The sequence below is a fragment of the Marmota monax genome, unplaced genomic scaffold (genome assembly GCF_021218885.2).
Source record: "Marmota monax isolate L192 unplaced genomic scaffold, Marmota_monax_Labrador192_F-V1.1 WCK01_AAM20220418_F8-fsc00060, whole genome shotgun sequence".
Taxonomy (NCBI): domain Eukaryota; kingdom Metazoa; phylum Chordata; class Mammalia; order Rodentia; family Sciuridae; genus Marmota; species Marmota monax.
In genome coordinates, this window is record NW_026692826.1 from 9,945,666 (window position 1) to 9,965,163 (window position 19,498).

Sequence of the window (19,498 nt, forward strand, 5' to 3'; positions counted from 1 at the left end):
CAGAGGTCCTCCAGCAGGACAGTGTCATGGATCAGGACCAGGTGTCCACAGGATCCCCACTTCAGAGGTCCTCCAGCAGGACAGTGTCATGGATCAGGACCAGGTGTCCACAGGATCCCCACTTCAGAGGTCCTCCAGCAGGACAGTGCCGTGGATCAGGATCAGGTGTCCACAGGATCCCCACTTCAGAGGTCCTCCAGCAGGACAGTGTCATGGATCAGGACCAGGTGTCCACAGGATCCCCACTTCAGAGATCCTCCAGCAGGACAGTGTCGTGGATCAGGATCAGGTGTCCACAGGATCCCCACTTCAGTGGTCCTCCAGGAGGACAGTGTCATGGATCAGGACCAGGTGTCCACAGGATCCCCACTTCAGAGGTCCTCCATTAGCACAGTGTCGTGGATCAGGACCAGGTGTCCACAGGATCCCCACTTCAGAGGTCCTCCAGCAGGACAGTGTCGTGGATCAGGACCAGCGTGGATCAGGACCAGGTGTCCACAAGATCCCCACTTCAGAGGTCCTCCAGCAAGACAGTGTTGTGGATCAGGACCAGGTGTCCACAGGATCCCCACTTTATGGGTCCTCCAGCAGGACAGTGTCATGGATCAGGACCAGGTATCTACAGGATCCCCTTTCAGAGGTCCTCCATGAGGACAGTGTCACAGATCAGGATCAGGTGTCCACAGTATCCCCACTTCAGAGGTCCTCCAGCAGGACAGTGTCATGGATCAGGACCAGGTGTCCACAGGATCCCCACTTCAGAGGTCCTTCAGCAGGACAGTGTCGTGGATCAGGATAAGGTGTCCACAGGATCCCCACTTCAGGGGTCCTCCAGCAGGACAGTGTCATGGATCAGGACCAGGTGTGCACAGGATCCGCACTTCAGAGGTCCTCCAGCAGGACAGTGTCATGGATCAGGACCAGGTGTCCACAGGATCCCCACTTCAGAGGTCCTCCAGCAGGACAGTGTCATGGATCAGGACCAGGTGTCCACAGGATCCCTACTTCAGAGGTCCTCCAGCAGGACAGTGCCGTGGATCAGGATCAGGTGTCCATAGGATCCCCTCTTCAGAAGTCCTCCAGCAGGAGGGTGCCATGGATCATGACCAGGTGTCCACAGGATCCCCACTTCAGAGGTCCTCCTGTAGGACAGTGTGGTGGATCAGGATCAGGTGTCCACAGGATCCCCACTTCAGAGGTCCTCCAGTAGGACAGTGTCATGCATCAGGACCAGGTGTCTACAGGATCCCCTCTTCAGAGGTCCTCCAGGAGGACAGGGCCATGGGTCAGGATCAGGTTCTTGGGAAAGGCCCTCAATGGCTGCTGCTTAGGTTTCTCAGAAGGAGACTGGGGTTAGGGATTTGGCGAGGACCACTCAGATGCAATGTGCGATTCTGCTCATCATGATCTGGCTTTAGACATTGGAGGGGAGGTCCCTGCTGATGGTGGCCCTGATCATCTGCCTGTGGTGCCTGTCACACATCTCCAGTGAATGTGACTCTTGTTCTCCCTTGGGTCCCGGCCTCCCAGGCAAGAATCGAGCAGTGTCCCTCTCCCCTCCTGGAGGGCAAAGCATCCTGCTGAGCTCTTTGGCATTGGAGTGGGGGCTTTCTCCCCATTTGCCCACCCTTCCAGGCATTCTTACACCAATATGCGGTTAGGTCTGTTTGTGTAGACCCTTGGCTATAATCCAAGGTACCTGCCACAGTCCGGCTGCAGCAAAATAACCAGGGGGTGACGAACAACTTGTGTACATTGATACAGCAGGAGTGGGAGCCGTTTATTGTAGGACAGGAGGGGTATTTATACATTTCACACAGCTTATCTAATTAACATAAACTAGATACAGCAGTCAACCAATAAAGAATCTCCACACTTAAGGGCATTAACATGAACTAGATACAGCAGTCAACCAATAAGGAATCTCCACACTTAATGGATCGCTTTTGTTACTTCACAAACCACTCCCTCTGGCATTTTGCCAGGTGCCATCCTGACTTGTTTACAGACTCTAATATTTCCCCCTTTTGTTTAATTTAAATAACAACCATAGTGGTTTTTACGCAAACACCATAAATAATCTGCTACAAGCAGAAGGGGAGGAAATAAAATGCCACAATACCAAGCCAATTGATGGCTCCATGCAAGAAGCCCTTAGAAAAATTATACCAGCAATGACACCATTTGTAAAGATACCGAGTTACAATTTGTTGTAGATTACAGTTTGTTGTCTCAGTCCAGGTAAAGCAGTGTCTCAATAGATTAACTCACAGTCCAGGTAAATCACAGTCCAGGTAAGTTCTGCAGGCAGCTAGCTTAAATCACAGTCCAGGTAAGTTCTGCAGGCAGCTTGCCTAAGCTGTAGCCGCAGAAACAGCAACAGCTTCGAAGTCTCGTCCATTTCTCAGCCGAAGTTTTGTCGGGTTCTCAGCAACACTGGAAATTCTTCCACCTTCGTCTTCACTGGCACTGGGATGAAGGCAGGAACTCCGGATGGCTAAAGAAAATCCTGTAGCATTCAACTAAGAAAACAACCTTCTGAACAATTGAGTGCATTATCTCAAGGTTTTTTACATTTGAAATAAGCCTTAATAGTGCTCATTACTTATTAGCTTCCAGGTGTGGGAGAACCATTGTAGTTACTGGCCTTGGAAATGATCAAACTTCAGGGACACAGTGGTCTTCCACCTGCAGCGTCCTGGGCAGCCCCAGATGGCCCTGGGGAGAGTCCAGGAGTGTTCCGGACTCAAACTGCCACTGGGCACAGGGAGCAAGAGCCCGTGAGACTGTGCCTCCGGGTCAGGTTTGGATTTGGGGTCTCGAAGTGGCGTCCCGCTCCCCGGGCAGGGGGGGGTGGAGAAGAGCCCATTGCCGCTGCTTGGAAAAACCTTGCTGCGCCATGACCATTTTGCGCACGTGGCAGCCGCCGCACGCCGATTCACGCACCCTCTGGTAACAAAAAGTATTCAGTAATAGCCTTTTGCTGCAACTTTTTTCCTGATAATCCTTCTTCTTCTGAACTTTCTGTTTCTTTCTGACTAGAGTTCCTGGGCTTCCATCAACACATGCCTTAACTATTCTTGGTTCCACTGGGGATGCCTTCTTCCCTTAGTAATTTACTTCTCACCCCTTCCATATTTTCATCACAAAGACAATACAATACACTGAGACAAAACAAGACACAAACATACTGTATCAACCTTCTCCATTTTCTCTAAATGGCCATTTTTCCTCTCGCCCTATCTGCCTAGGGACGAGCAGATTGCTCCCCTCCTATCTACGGATGGGCACCTTTTTTTTTTTTTTCCGTCACTTACCCCGAATGTCCCAGGGCTCCCCGGGCCACCATCTGCCACAGTCCAGCTGCAGCAAAATAACCGGGGAGTGACGAACAACTTGTGTAGATTGATACAGCAGGAGTGGAAGCCGTTTATTGTAGGACAGGAGGGGTATTTATACATTCCACACAGCTTATCTTAATTAACATGAACTAGATACAGCAGTCAACCAATAAGGAATCTCCACACTTAATGGCTCGCTGGTGTTACTTCACAAACCACTCCCTCTGGCATTTTGCCAGGCGCCATCCAGACTTGTTTACAGACTCTAACATTTGCTAGGCACCATCCTGACTTGTTTACAGCCTCTAACAGGTACCTTTGTCACTCAGTTGTGGCTTTGGCCATTGGGAGCGTTTCCAGTTGCCTCCTGTGTTCTGCTTTTCTCTAAGCACTGCCTGGTGTCCAGTTCTGCAGCCCTTTTCCAAGAAGCCCCGTTCCTTTGATGTGATGTGCTGGTAGGAACCCAGGGCTGGCTCTGGGCTCCTCCTTGCTGGGCGTCATTACTTCTAGGTCTGTCACGCTCTAACCCCAAGAGCACACACATCGCCACGTTTTCCACATTCATCATCTGGTCAGAATGAAGCAGAACTGGCATTCATGCCGACCTCTCCTCCACTCCTCCCACTGGGTCCTTCTGGACTTGGCTTCCTGCACTTCCTCCTTCACAGTGAGGAACCTGCTGCACATCCACCTCCCAGTGTCCATTTCCAGTGTGCAGAGCCAAGGGTCAGGGTGGCACACAGCCACCACAGGAGCAACCGGGGAGCGGTCATGTGGTTTCCTTCCGTGCTGCGGACAGTGCTAAGGTCCAGCGTCATGTGGGCCAGGGCCTCTAGCTCCCCCTGGAGGCTGGGCAGCCCTGTGGCTCTGCAGTGCAGCTAACTGGTTTTGTCGCATTCTCCACTCGATTCCAGGATCCTCCATGATTCTTCTTTAAGGTCGCGCAGCACCAACACCCGCTCTCTGTGCTGTGAAGTTGTCTGGAGTTAGAGATGCGTAGTGCCGTGTTGTCTGCATCATGGGTCCCGAGAACAGCCCCAGTGCCCTGGCTTTGCCTGCCCCAGCCCCACAGCCACTGGTCTTCATCACAGCTGCCCAAGTGCTCGATCGAGCAGCGTGCTCTCATGTTGCCACCTCGGCCTCCTCACCTGCCATACTCGCAATTCACCCACGACTTCTGGTGACTTGGCAGTTCACTTGTCTTCACTGCTGGGTGACTTTCCACTGTCTGGAGGGATCAGGGATACTTTCATTTTTATTCATTCACCTATTGAAGGGCATCCTGCTTGATCCCAGTGGGGGATCATGAAGGAAGTGTCCACAGACATTTGCATACAGAACTTCATGGCAGACATTAGATTTCAGCTACTGAGTAAACAGCACCTCTGTGCACAGTCAGCGAGAAGCTGGCTCGAGCTCTGCAGCACTCGCACCTGCTGTGGAAGAGCTGTGCCCTTTGCCTTCCCAGGAGCAGTGACAGAGTTCCTGTGGCCTTGCCTCTTCACGGGCGATGTCTACTCTCCAGGACGCCTCCTCCTTTAACCGTGACTGTGTGCAGTGGTGCTCCATTGCTATTTCAATCTGTGGTTTCCTAATGTCAAGTGTTAAGGTCTGTAAACAAGTCAGGATGGCGCCTGGCATTTTGCCAGGGGGAGTGGTTTGTGAGGTGGCGCCAGCGAGCCATTAAGTGTGGAGATTCCTGATTGGTTGACTGCTGTATCTAGTTTATGTTAATTAGATAAGCTGTGTGGAATGTATAAATACTGCTCCTGTCCTACAATAAACGGCTCCCACTCCTGCTGTATCGATCTACACAAGTTGCTCGTCACCCCCCGGTTATTTTGCTGCAGCCGGACTGCGGCAGTCAAGGGGTCTTCTTTCCAGGGACTCCTTGCCACCTGGACACCTTCCTTCTGAGGGGTCTCTGTTCAGATCTTTCGCCCCATGTACATTGTGCTGAGTTTTCATCGTCAAATTCTAAGTTGCGATATACAGTTCCGATGCAAGTTCTTGGTCAGAGTGAAAACACTTTGTCTCCTCCTGTGTTTCTGTTTTGATTCTCTTAGTGGTGGATTTCACAGAGAAGTTTTCATTTCAAAAATTTCAGCATATCTCTTGAATTAAGTTTTGTGGAAAATGCCACTTCTTTCTACAAATGACGAGAAGGAGGATGAGGGTTACCTGAGAATGTCTGACTTTTCAGAACCACTTGTCGAAAAGAATGTCTTAACTGCAACTGTTTGCTTTGTCCTCTGGCCATCGCCTGGGGTGGACGTAGAACAGGACACCATTGTGGATACATTGGATCACTCTCTGCAGTGTGGCAACTCTCTCTATTTGAAGCATTTATTCTTTGATTTCTTTTCCCCATCATTTTCTGTTTTCTATATTAACTAAGCCACATAAATGTATTTCCTCTCGACACAATGAAACATTTATTCTTTTATTAATGCTTTTTGGGATTCCTGTAGCATGTGCGACCTTCTTTTTAAATTCACCTAAGCACCCAGGCACGTGTCCTGCCTGCTCTGAGTTCCTTCCTTCCTGCTCTTAGGAAGCTGTTCTCCTCTCACCTTTCCGGGTGCTACAATCAGCAGCAACACAGTGACCTCTGTATCCCATAAAAGTCAGAGTAGCCAAGCTTCTTCCTCCTGCAGAGTTGCTTTCTGACCTGTGGAATCCACTTCCGCCTGAAGAGCTGCAGATGCTTGCCGGGAAGCTCTCTTGGTGATGGATGTCTCAGTTTTTATCTGAGAATTTTCTTTCACATTTGAAAGTTAATGTTCCTGGACTTTGCCGTCTAAGCTGGTCTTACCGTCGTTGTCATTAATCTTGTAACTATCCCCCCCCCTCTGGCTTGCGGGGTTCTGACACACCACAGGTTCCCATCCTGGCTCTGCAGGGGTTGCTTGGCCTCCTGTCTTTCCTCAAGTTGCATTTCTGCAGTGGAGTGCTCACGGCCAGGCGTGAAGGTCGTCCTGCCAGGTGTCTGCTGGGGGTCGGACGTGCACTTTGGGAGCCCCGGCTGCTCGGCTGTGCTCTCCCCTTCCTTTCTGGTAGTACACTTGTGCATGCTACATCTGTTGACAATGTTTCAGTTTTCTTTTTTTCCTTCAAGTTTTTCCTCTTTGAATTTCAGGGTAGGAGACCCTCTGGGCGCTTCTTCCGGCCTCAGGTTCTCCCTGGCCTGGTGCAGCCCACTGCTGAGCCCTAGGGCGGGGGGTGTCTTCCTCTCCTGGTGGCTCTAGCCCCAGCACCTCCTTTGGATCTTCCTTGAGCCTGTGTCTCTGCCTGAGTGGCCCCTTTCTGGTGTGCCCTGCACTCTCTCCTGGCACACTAGCCAGGCCAGTGACAGTCACCTTAGGTTTTCTGTCCGATAATCCCAGACTCTGAGTCAAAACTGAATCTGGTTCTGACACTTGCTTTGTCCCTTCAAACACTCGTTTTCTTGCCTTTTACAGTGACTTGGAACTTTTTTGTTGAGAGCCAGAAATGATGTGTCCTGTGTAGAGACTGAGGCAATAGTCCTTTCCTGGGGTAGTCATGCCCGTCTGGCCAGGAGCCAGGGTGAGCCTGGCGTTCGCTGCCTGTCCTCAGTGTCCTTGTTGTGCTCTGGGCCTGACCGACCACCCGGGAGAGCTCTGCCCTCCGGCGGCTCTTTGGGGTGGCATCCATGTTCTTGGGCAGGAGACGGTGGGAGGCGAGGGTGGCACAGTGCGGTGATGGTCCCTGTGCCTCCTCCCTGGGAGGTGACACAGGCCAGAAAGGCCACGGTCCTTCATCTGCAATGAACTCCTCCTGGAAGCCCAGCTGCGTTGCCCAGCGACCTCTGCCTCACCTTGCAGGGACACCAGGTGTCTAACCTAGAGGCAGAGCCACCACAGAGTGGCCCCAGGCACTAGGGCTGCGGCTCCCTCCCAGGAGGGTACTCCCAGCCTCAGCTGCACCTCAGCATCCATGTGCACTCCTGCTGCCCGCCTGCCCACCAGGTGGGCAGATCCGGGAGGCAACTCCGCATTTGCCCCTCACATTTCCACAGGCACTTTCCCTGTGACTGAAGTTCTCTGATTTTTATTAAAAAAAAAAAAGTTGTTTTGCTTCTTCTTTTCCTCCCGTGCTTTCCTGTTACAGGACAGTGATGACCCCCGATTTTAAACATGAGAGCCGAAACTGAAAACCTGTTAATCTTCACATAAAGAGGAAATATGCATTGTGAAAACTGAAGATGAAATATCAAACAAAAAAGACAATAAAACCAAGAGATCAAGGTCTTAGAAACAGCTGGAAAGAAGAAACCTGTGATGGTCGGCAGGTGCCATTTGGACAAGAGGATGAATCCTTCCTCACCAAGGAGCCACAGAGGAAGGGGGCACAAGGACCACGGGGGCTCAGGGGGTGGAGTGGATATTCCCAAGAAGGTAGGAAATCACATAGTTTGAATCAAAGTGAATTTGGCGATTTGGGCAGAGTGGAAATTATTTGTAATAGAAGAATATAGCGGAAAAGCCAATTAGTATTACTAGTCTGTTTTTTTCAATTATCAGAGAGAGACCCCTGCCCTGGGGGGACTGGCTCCATGCTGAGGTTGGGGTCTCGCCCTGGTTTTCTCAGCAGGAATAGACAGCAGGGGCTGCAGAGAAGTCAGCCTCTGTGTGTCTAGGACCTGGGGTCTCTTCTTAGCAGATGCAAATCCTGGGGATCAGGGACAGCTTACAACTGCATTTAGCCTTAATTGCCCAGTTAAAGGGCCTGCTTCCAAATACAGTGACATGGGGGTGGGAGGGGTTCCAACATAAGAATCTGGAGGACAAAACTCAGTCCCTACATGAGAACCCTGGAAGGCATGTCCCCGACAGGTGGAGGGAGGAGGCCCAGGCCGGGGCCCAGTGGTAAGGGGAGTGATACCCTGAAGCAACCAGGACAGGGGTGGGCACTTGTTCCCAGGCAGCAAAAGCCACAGGACTCAACCTTCAGACCCTTCATGGCAGGAAGTGTTGGTGCAGGGAGTGGGGAGCCTGCTTCCCTGGCTTGACAATTGGACCACTGACAGCGCTTGCTTCAGAAATAAAGAACGTTACTGGTGGTGCAGCTGCTGGTGTAGAAGATCCACCTTTTCTGAAAATGAATTTGGAAAAGTTCCCAGATTATACATCCGGTTCTGTAATTTACAACTTCAAAGATCAGAACCGTGGGTAAACTTTGGTCCCGTCCTGCCTGCTGCAAAGCCCCAGTGGACATTCCAGCTCAGCTCTCTGCTGCCTGGTGATCCCTGCTCTTCATCACACCCCCACCCTGACGTGACTTCTCACACTCAGCCTGGGCTTGGCCAGTGACAGAACCTACCAGGTGAGCCCATCAGTGAAATACCTCTGTCCTGAAAGTCCTGGCTGTTGCCGAGAGACCTGCACTGTTCTACCTGCTCTACCTATTTGTGACCATTGGAAGTTACCACCCACATGCATCAAAGCATTATTTCTGTGGATGCAACCTTCTGGGCAGGTATGCTGAGAATTTTTCTGAACCAATCCTAACACACAGGGAAGCCCCCAGCCAGGGTGGACCTGAGCCCGGAGCCCTTGGGCAAATCCAAATTGTGGAATTGTGGGTCACTAGGAAAATGGTTTCTTTGTGGAACCTAAGAAAAAGAATCTTTTGTGAAGATTATTAGGGTAATTGCAAAGCAAAGGTTCCACCTACTTAACAGTGCAAACTATTTTTGTCATTTAGTGATCACATTCCCATACAGACAATTCATATGCTAATTAAACTTTTACCTATTCCTTACACAGGCCCTTAATAGATTTGGCATTTAACCTCATTTTAGGTTAATATTTGAACTTAAAAATGCTAAAATGACACTAGTTTTAAAAATATTTAGACTCTTTCCTAATGACAATTGAAAACATACCACTATACAACCTGTGCTGTTTGCACGTAGATGCTCCGTCTTGAGAGAATCACAAACCCCTTTGCACCTCCTCCTCTGTGGCTTCTGCACTGTCTATGTAACTAGATAACTGTAGGGCGGTGGCAGCCACGTTCAGTTGACTCAGCACCTTCTCGCCAGCACCCTGAAGTGAGGCCGGGCATTTATAGGTTTTCCTACATGACTTTTCAAGCCCTTGGCATCCCAGATTTAAGGGCAGGGCACAGGGTTGCTGCTGTCCGGGGGGTGACCCCAGGAACCTGTGGTCCCTTAGTCAGCCCCAGGTAACTTGGGATGGACGTTGGATGCAGTGTTGGGACCCAGTGTGCAGAGAGGAAGTCACTCTCTGCAGGAGGCGGGTGGGAGTGCTGCGGTGGGGTGTCTGGGGTGATGGATCCATCCTGTTGCAAACCTCAGCACCATCATGAGGAGGACAGAAGAGGACTCCCTCATTGTCATGGTAAAGGACAGTTTTGACCCCAGTCTGTCACTAACTAGTATCTCTGTAAAACAGAATAAAAATCAATCCCTAGGAAAATAAAATTAAAAAGACATGCAAATAGAGCCCGATTTTCCCCTATTATTAGGTTCTGAACTTAAGCTCATTCTGTTAAGAATCTCTCAGGGCTCCAAACCCACGTCCAGTGTCTGCGCCTTTCCAGGAGCCTGTGTGACACCAGGGCACCCTTTCCACTGGTTCCGGCTCTGCTTCTTTCCAGGGCTGCCAGTGTCTTGGGATCATGAGTGAACAAGTGCATTCTAACTTTTCAGACTTGCTAAGGTGTCGCACACACAGCTGTTACCAGGAAAGCGTCTTCAAGACCTTGATGAGCACTAAGGCGAAGGGCAGACAGTGCACCTCCTTCCTGGGGGCACCTCCTTCCTGGGGGCACCTCAAGGCAGAGCCTGTGTTTGTGAAGGGGAAGCAGGTCAAGGAGAGTGCTCATACTGGGGGCTGCATTGCGGGACAGAGACAGGGGGCCACACCGGCCACTGTATACCCTTAGAGTACTTTAGTCTGCCCTTGACACCTGGGAGGGAACCCTGGGCATAAAGGCTTTAACTGGCATTTCCTGGCAGCTGGGATTCCTGGGAGCCGGAACTACTGCCCGCAGCTAACCTGGCCTCACAGGCCCAGCTCTGACTTGGCTCCAAGGCCGCTTGGTGCATTTTTACTTGAGCAGCACAGCTCTCGCCTGCTGGCATGCAGACACAGGGCATCGCCCCAGCCAGTGGGACTCCTCCCCAGGGATGATCTGCCTGACTCTCAAAACCAGCATGATAAAGAGCCCGGCCTCAGCCCACGCTTCCAGTCCCCTCCCTCTCCTCACCCCCAGTGCTTTTGATCATGATGGGGACAGAGACAGACCAGGGATGCTCTGGCCGGGCAGCCTGCAGCTCCACCCGGCAAGGACACTCACCAGTGACAAAGGACAGGAAATGACCAACAGTGACCACAGGTGGCATGGTCATTGGGGAGGTATTGAGGGTCTGGAAGCACCAGAAGGAAGTCCACCAGCTCGGGCCCAGGCAGTGCTGGAACACAGTTGGCGTTTAGTGAATGTGTCTGAATTCAAGCATGAGCGTGTATGTGTGAACACGTGTTCACACACTTGATGTGTGAATCTTGGGATCCTTGGGAGCACTGCACACACTTCTGTGCTTATGCCTGGTTTCCAGCCCTCAGAGCTTGGGAGCTAGGACTGCCCCGTCTGCTTCCTGATGCCAACAGTGCCACCGTCGAGTGAGCAGAAGTCACACAAGTAACTGGAGGGAAAGCGTGCATGAGATGCACACACACACACATGCACATGTGCTAGGAACCCTGGGCACGCCTCCTAAACAAAGGCCACAGGAAGAGTCTGATCAGGCGCCCTCTGCTTCAGGGCCATGTCCACTGCCTGCCTCTCTTCTGGGAGGTCTGTAAGGGTTGTGTTGCGCTCAGCCTGGCTGCCCATGTCTGCAGGCCATGCTGGGCCTTCCAGAGATGGTGGGAAGGACACAGGACTACAGACTCTTCCTCTGCATCTGGCCATGTACCTTCACCCCCCTCCTCCTCTTCTTTTCCAAACACTTGTTACTGTGGCAAGGTGTGCAATGTAGCTTCCCCACATGAAGTGTGTCTTCTGTGACATGGAGCCCATTTACACTGTTCTACACCATCCTACTATTCATTTCCAGAAACTTCCACCTTCCCAAATTGAAACCTGTCCCCACTCCACACTGGCCCCCACCCCTTCCCCAGCCCCTGAAAGCACCTTTAACTTTCCATCTCTGTGAATTTGATTTTTCTAGGTGCCGTATATGAGTGAAATAGTGCAGAGTGCACCTTGTGCAGCAGGCTCATGTCGCTCAGCACCACCTTCCAGCAGGTCACTCAGGTGCAGGTCACCTGCAGCAGGTGGCCAGGATCATGCCTTTCAGGGATGAGCATTTTCCACGCAGGGTGCTTTGTTTCACTAATGCATTCCTCAGCTGCTGGACATTGAGGTCATGTCCGCCCTTTGGCTCTGGCGAATGATTCTGCTGTGAACATGGGGGACAATGTCTGCCTTAAGCTTAGTTCTTTGGGCACAGCCCAGAGAGGAATAGCAGGTCTGCAGTGGCCCTGCCTGGCCGTACCAGGACTCGGCTGCTTTCCTCAGCGGCTCCACCCACCTTCCCACCAGCAAGTGCAGGGTCCCGTTGTTTTGCACCCTGTTCTCTCGGTGTTCTCTCCTTTTTCATAGTAGTCAGTGTAAAATGCTGTCTCATTGTGGTTTGATTTTCATTTCCCTTATTGTTACTGATGTGGAGCATCGTTTTCATGTTTGTTGACCATTTGTGTGGCTTTCGTGTCCTTGGCAATTTTTAAGTTGGATTTGTTCTCAATTGGGGAGCGGCCTGAGTTCATAGGGTGTGGATATGAACCCCTGGCCGGGCTTGGGACCTGCTGGCAGCTTCACTCACTTCCAAAGCTGTGGTGGGGAAAACTCTCTCCTGGTAGGGAAACTCTGTGCATAAGAGTTTTTAATTTTGACCAAGCTCCACGTATCTGCTTTTTCTTCTGTTGTTTTGTGTTTTTGGTGTCACACCCAAGAAATCATTGTCAAGCCGGCATTGTCACGCAGGCCCCGTGTGGAGCTTCTCCTGAGCGTTGTATGGCTTCAGATCTTGCAGGAGTGACTGACCTGGGCTCCTGTTGACCAGCTCCTGTTGAGGCTGCATTTACCCTCCCAGGTTCTCATCGGAGGTACTTTGCTCTATGCAATCTGTCTCAGCTCTAGATAAGCAGCCACAGAACAGGGCTGGCCAGATCTCAGGCTGTCCGACCACACAGGCTTTATGAGAACTACGAATAATGCCTCCCAGAAAAACCCTACGACTTGCTCGGTTTATGTACAGAGCAAGGAAAGCACTGAGGGCAGCGGTGAGCTTTTTCTTTTTCTTTTTCCAAGCTCAGTTGAAACGCAAAACTGATTACTCTTCTGAACCTCTCGAAAAAGCTGATGAAGTCAGAAAACAGTGTCACTGTGGAAAAATTCCCAGCCACGGTGTGCAGGAGCTCACTGCTGCCTTCTGGTTTTACGCTGTTGGACCCACACTGGGTATTTTAAAGAGCTTTTGGTGTATCAGAAAGAGGACTGGTGGGTACAGTGGGGCTATTTCTTAACAACCAGGGACAGTGCCATACGTCTGCCCTGCTGGAGCTGTTTGTCTTAAATGTCCTTGTTCCCTCCCCATGCACAGGAGGCTTGCGCTCACTGTTCTTTGGGAAGGAAAACTACGTTACAGCGTGTGTGTGTGTGTGTGTGTGTGTGTGTTTAATGCTTAATGTGGGAAAAACTGCATTACAGACCAGGCCTTTGGCAGTGTGCGGGCTGTTTGGTTTTGAGTTGTGAGCTTTCCTGCACAATCCAGAGTGATGCTGAGATCTCGTTGAACGTATCTGTTTGATGATATTAGAATTTTGCTTCTCGTGACAGAAGGTGCTGTATTTGTGTAGTCCTTAGGCTGGCACTGAATCACCAATAGTTCAGTGCACTGCAGTCTCTACTGTACACTGTTCCCTAAAGCAGTGCTGGATCGGGTAAGCTTTGTTTAGAGGAAAAAGCAGAAACTGTAAAAATGAGCTTCCTTGTGGAACAGAAAGATCCGTCTCCCAGACAGAGGATGCTTCTTGTCAGACAAGGCACGTCTGGAATTAGGGGAGTGAATTAGGAAGGTGTTCTGAATGTCTTTGTTTAAAGGTATGTAGGTACCTCACAAAATACGCACTGAGACAGGAGAGGTGGCCCTAAGAAGTCCTAGGGTCTTTGTCTTATCCGGGTCGGCCTCTCTCTTTTGTCTGTAGCTGACCAAGTGGTGCCTCGAGTCCTCAAGGTGGGGTGCTCCTTCCAGGCAGCCTGCTCCCAGCCCCCCTTCCCCCACAGGGACGGAGCACAGTCTGTCTTTCAGAACCCAGATGGCGCCTGTGCCCAGTACAGTCTGAGCAGCCCTGTCCTGAGCCACCAGCGGAATCAGAGCCATGCGTCTACCAAATTGGTAATGTCTATCATCTCCTCTGGGCCATCAAACGCTCGTGCATCTGTGTCTTGTCCTTGCTCAAAAATATTGACAGCCTCGTGCACTGTGGAGGCGGAGGAGGGGAGCCCAGCCAGCACTGTCGCGGGCACCAAGCAGGACACTTGACCTTACTGTCATTTCAGATCCTGGCAAGCAGGCAGGATGCTTCTCCACCCCGGTGCCAGGAGTGTGAGCTTAGACGAAGGAAGACCCAGCCCCTGGCTGAGCCCCGGTGGCTGGCAGGCAGGGAGCAGTTGTTTTCCGAAGCTTCCCTGATTAGCATGCATCAGACAAGCCCAGGGACCTGAGTGACACCTGGCTCTCCACTGCCGCTGTCAACTTCCTGCCCTTCGATAAATGATCCAAAGCTGCTGCTGCCGCTCTGCGTGGGGATGGAAATGTGTCTCGGCACTAAAACCACTGCTTGCATGACATCATTCCATATCAGATTACACTGTAATGTCAGGAATGTAATCATTAGCATTTAAACATGCATAAAATTTAATTAACCTACTTACCAGTTTGCTTAGAACTTTTGAAGGGCTACCTAGAGTCCTCTCTAAGCGTTTTATTACAGAGTTTTGGAAAGCTCACAAAAGAGAGAAGTTCACTGGGATTTTTCTCCCTAAAGCTGATGGGCCGTGACAGATGAGCAGATGACCCGAGTTAATTATTATTGAATTCGTTATTACTGCTTTGTTGTCACCCAGCTCAGCCAGGGTAAAATGATGACAGTAGGTATCTCATTAAAACAGCTGTTTCAATTATGTAGCGGCAAATATTTAAAAAGCGAGCCTTCCAAGTTTAAAGCCGTTAACAAAGTTTGTTTGTGCTGCTTGTGCCAAGATGATCTGTCCGGAAAGGAGGGGAGGGGGCTGGGAAACACTGAGCCGCCGCCTTCCCTGGAATTCTAGGGAGCCAAGCTGCCTTCCTGGTCTGGCCTCCGGGGAGGCAGGGGAGGCAGCGGAGGCAGGGAGAAGGGAAGAAGGACCCCATCTCCCTCCTGCTCCTCTCAGCCGGGGCACCTCTGCCCACACTGACACGGTAGCCAAAGCTGTCTGCAGAGATTTCCCTCCTACTGAGAATGGGTCTCACCAGGCTGTGCCAGGACTTTGAATGGGCTCTCCCTTTGGATTTCAGATATAAAGGGGAGTTTCCCTGGTGTCCCTGTTCAGGGGGATTCTCCTTCACTTGGGGTTCTGGTGACGTCCTGGATGCTGGCTGCCTTCACACCCACCAGCAGAGCGTCCACATAGAGATTAGGGCCTAATCACGGATAAGCTAACCTAATTTTTTTTTTCCTGCTGTGAATCTGTTGCTAACTTAGAACTGATGAAATTCAGTATAGCTTTCAAAAGTGGAGCTTGTTTCCTCATTAGATTTCGGGGCTCTGCTCTGCCACGAGCGGCATTTCATTCCAGTTTTGTGCCCGGTGTCCTGCAGAGACATAAGCCCTGCAGTCTCCTTGCCTCACCTGGTTGTAACCACCCTCGGGGGACATGTCTCCTCTCACTGGCCGCACAGCTCTGTGGCTGGAGACCACGTTCCAGATACAGCTGGAGCGAGTTCCTGGATCTCCAGTTCCTGCACAGCCAGGCACTTCTGGGCTGGGGAAATTGGGGTCCACAAAGCATCTGGATGTGGGCTTCACCTCAAATGAAGTCCCTAAACAGAGGCTCATCATGTCAGGAGAGAGGAAGCCGAGGTGTGCAGACAGCTTGCTCCTGAGAGACCCTGAGTGCCACAGACCCGGGGAGCACAGCCTCGCTTCCCACGCAGATGAGGGATCTGGGTCAGCAACATCCCCGGCTGAGGAGGAAGAGAGAGCTATTAAGGAAAAAACCTTCAGGGTAATTATAATGCAATTTGCATTTGAATTTGTCTGAGAAAAGACTGCCCAACCTATGTCCCTCCGTAAGAATCAGACATGGTGTCTGCCGCGCATTTGCTTGGGAGCACACCTACTCCTTGGGCACAGTGCCTAAGAATATTGCCTACGGGCATTATATTATTCTATGATTATGTATATAAAACATAGAATTGCATATTATATAATATTACATTATTATATTATTATGATTAAAGATAAAAAATAAAGAGATTGACGGGCATCTCGGGACAACGTGTTTATCAATCAATATGCCTAATTTAAAAATAGACTCTTGGGCACCACCATGAAGACCCATCCCCTATATTGCAAAAGCGTTTTCTGTGTTTGTGCAAGAAGGATGTATTATTATGGAATCTTCTTACTAAAAGAATAAAGCCACTTGTATAGTTCCTAAGTCAAAGTTCAGCCTTCCGAGTCTCAAGTCTCTGGGACATAGGCATGGCTCACTCCCCACCCAACAGAGAACTTTCAATTAAAAGGGAACATGTAGAAGTTCCCAGACTTGCCGTGTGTCATGCAGGGGAAATATGGGAGTTTACTCCACATTATCTGAAACTGTAGAGACGGCCGCACCACCCTCCCACTCCTGTGGTGGCTACAGGTTTCTGTGGGCCCGATTGTCATGTATGATGAAGGGAAGATCAAGTTGAAGGGGAGGTCTGAAGGGAAGAGTTCAGTAAAGGACCCACAAACATGGACAAGTGCAGTGAAACTGAATGATTTGGGGAAACAAAAGTCAGTCCATAAGGCTAGGGAGGGAGCTCAGGGTGCATGCTTAGGACCCACACCAACCAGAAGAGAAGGGAGCTTTCTGAGTACCTTTACCTGTAAGCCTCATGACACAGGCCCTGCGGGGACAACCGTGTGAGGCCTCTCGGGGGCGCCCTCCGTTCCTCCGCTGTGTGCAGGCTGAGATGGGAGTCACAGGCCCGTCTTTCTGTGATCTTATTTTCCTGGTCCGTTTTGGTCTTGATAAGATCCCCTTCGTTCACCCATTTCAGGATTAAAGGCACAGGAAGTGGGAGAAGCAGCAGGGATCTCATCTAACTGTGGTCTCAACAGGACTCACATGACAAATACGTGCAGTGTCAGAGATCTGTGGTACCGACATTCTAAAGCTTTCCGTCTCTTTGACCGCGAGGGCCCTGCACTGTCCATGTCAGGAGAATGTCCCTGGGCGCGTCGGGATCATCACCCACTGCAGTTCCTCTGGCAGCACTCCCAAGTACTTACTCAAGCTGCTGTCCCTGGAGGAGACCTGAGCCGGCCTCCCTGTGTCCGCATTCACGCGGGCCCAGCTAGAGAGGCACCAGGGGAAGCCGCAGAGGGAGGGGGCGGGGGAGGCGAGGACCGGAGGCCCCAGCTTCACCTCTGCTGCCCGGCAGGGCCTGAGGTTCCTGGCAGAGAGGACCCGCAGACACCCTGGACTGTGCACAGAGAGGGCTCTTCAGAGACCTCGTGGTAGAAGGCACCTTGGACCAACGGCACCCACTGAATCTACCCTCGTGACCAGTTGGGGCGGTCACTGAGGTCTGTTTCCTTGTTCTGCATCAACAAGGGGCCAGAGTGGTTGGTGGCTATGGCCCTAGAGTCTCTTGCTTCACCTGTAGGAACAGCCCTAGTCCTGCTCACGGCTGCTCCCCGGGGCAGTCCTGGGGTGCTCTTAGTGGACAGCCCGCTCCCCACCTGGACTCACAGAACAACTGGGGCCAGCCCTCCCCAGGAGGAACTTGGGCGCCCGTGGAGGCTGCTCTTCTGAGGACCTGGCCCCAGCAGCTCTCCTCCTCTCTGATCGTTACTTCAACGTCTGCCTTGGACTGGAGGCGGGGAGTGTGAGACCACATGTGACCCAGAGGGAGCGACTGCAGACACGTGTGGTGGGGGCTGGTCTCAGGGGGAAGGGGCAGGAGGAGGGTTGGAGAGAGACTGAGCCCGTGGTGAGGGAGCAGCCTGCGCACTCCTGCTGAAAGGCCGTGACTCACGGGACTGTGTGCTGTTGGCGCACCCTTGACCTCTGAGCACCAAGAAGTGCAGGAGATTGATTTTACTGAAAATCAGGAGCCTCCCAGGAGGGAAGGTGTACAAGACACCTGTGGGACTGTCAGTGTACAAGACTCCTGGACAGATCCCCTTGGTCTGTAGCCATCTTTGAAGTCCATCTCATTCCTTAAGTTGTCAAACAATGAAAATGACCTTGGTGAACTGGCAGAGAACACAGAACCAGTTTCTCCTTGGGTTTGCCTAGGCCATTAAGTTTGCCCCCCAGGGAAGCAAAGAGGAAATCACAGGGTATGAGCCCGTGGAGGGGACAGGGGTGTGTGCCGCTCTGTCCTCACTGTGGTCAGCACCCTGCCTTCCTGCCTGGCCTCCGCTTGAGTACAGAGCTGTCATAGCTGTGCCTCAGCCTCAGTGGCAAAGGAGATCATACAAGAGCATCACAGGGATGATGACCTTCAAAGGCATCAAAGACCAGACATTCAGCAAAGAGAATTCGCACTGGAAAGCTTTGGGCAGAAACCAGGATGACTGCAGGGTCTCTTCAAAGCTCATGGTGCTGATTGGACAAGAGGCAATACCGAAACTGACTGTCCACAAAGATTTACCCCAGGGGTTTGCCATCAATAAAGGGGCATGGACCAGAGGCTATACAGGGTGCCAAAGTCTTGTGGGAAGGGGGAGCCTGGGCCTGGGGAACTCGGGGGCATGGGGCGGGAGCAGACATCCTCAGCTCCTGAGCTGCAGGGACTGACCTCCCTGTCGCATATCCACCTTGGTCCACCGGAGGACCATTTTCTCAGCTGACCATGACTGATGGTAGAAAATCTTTACAAATTTTGAGTTGATCAATGTTTTTAGGTTCCAAGGCAGAAAGACTTATTGAAATAAACCCTTAGCATGTCCCAAGGCCAGCTCAGGGACAGGTCCCCAACACCAGGAGCCACTCCCCACTGGAGACAGAGTGGGGTAGGGCCTCTGTAGTTCCATAGAGTCTTGACACTGGCATCTGTGAAGACAGCCAGACCCTCACTTGGGGGCCCTTCCTCTGGTGGCACCAGGTTCTTCATGGCGGTGAACTGGAACCTACCAGTGGGTTCAGAAAACCAGCGTAGCATGGTGGCTGAGGGGGCCCTCAGGTCCTCACCTCAGTGAGCTGCGGTAGCAGAGGCACTCGGCTCCCTAGCCCTGCTCGCCCACGTGGGTTTTGTCAAAGTCATGGAGCGCCTTGGGAAGTTCTTTAAATTCAAGGACCGAGTTCCCCCATCATGGACATCGTGTCCCCGCTCAGCATGTACTCACATACTTCATTTTTATGTATACAGCAAACTTAAGACTCGTCATTTTTTTCCTCTAGCAGAAATGTAGATTCTGAGGGCAGAAGGGCCAGGGCCAGGGTAACTTTGTCAGACAGGAGAACGGTCCCACAGCAGCCTGTCTTGTGGAGGAACGGTCTTCTAGAAGCTTGTGAGCAGGCTACACCCTGGGGCCCCAGTCCTTACCGCCACACACCCTCTCGGACCTGCAAGGATATCACTGAAACTTAGTTCATGGATTTCAGTCACAAAGAAGCGAACTGAGACACAGGGCAAGATCCCCCTCAGACTAGGACGGCGTGATAATGACTGTGTGTACCTTGAGATATCTGGACTGTGGCGGTTTATGCAGGTATATATTCAAGCTAGAATAAAGGCAAGGTTTGAAGATTTTTAAATGCAGTATTTCACATTTCTGCTCAATTAGCATGTGTTTCTTGAACTTTCAGTCTTTTTCTGTGCCCTGGTCATGTATAGCCTTTTT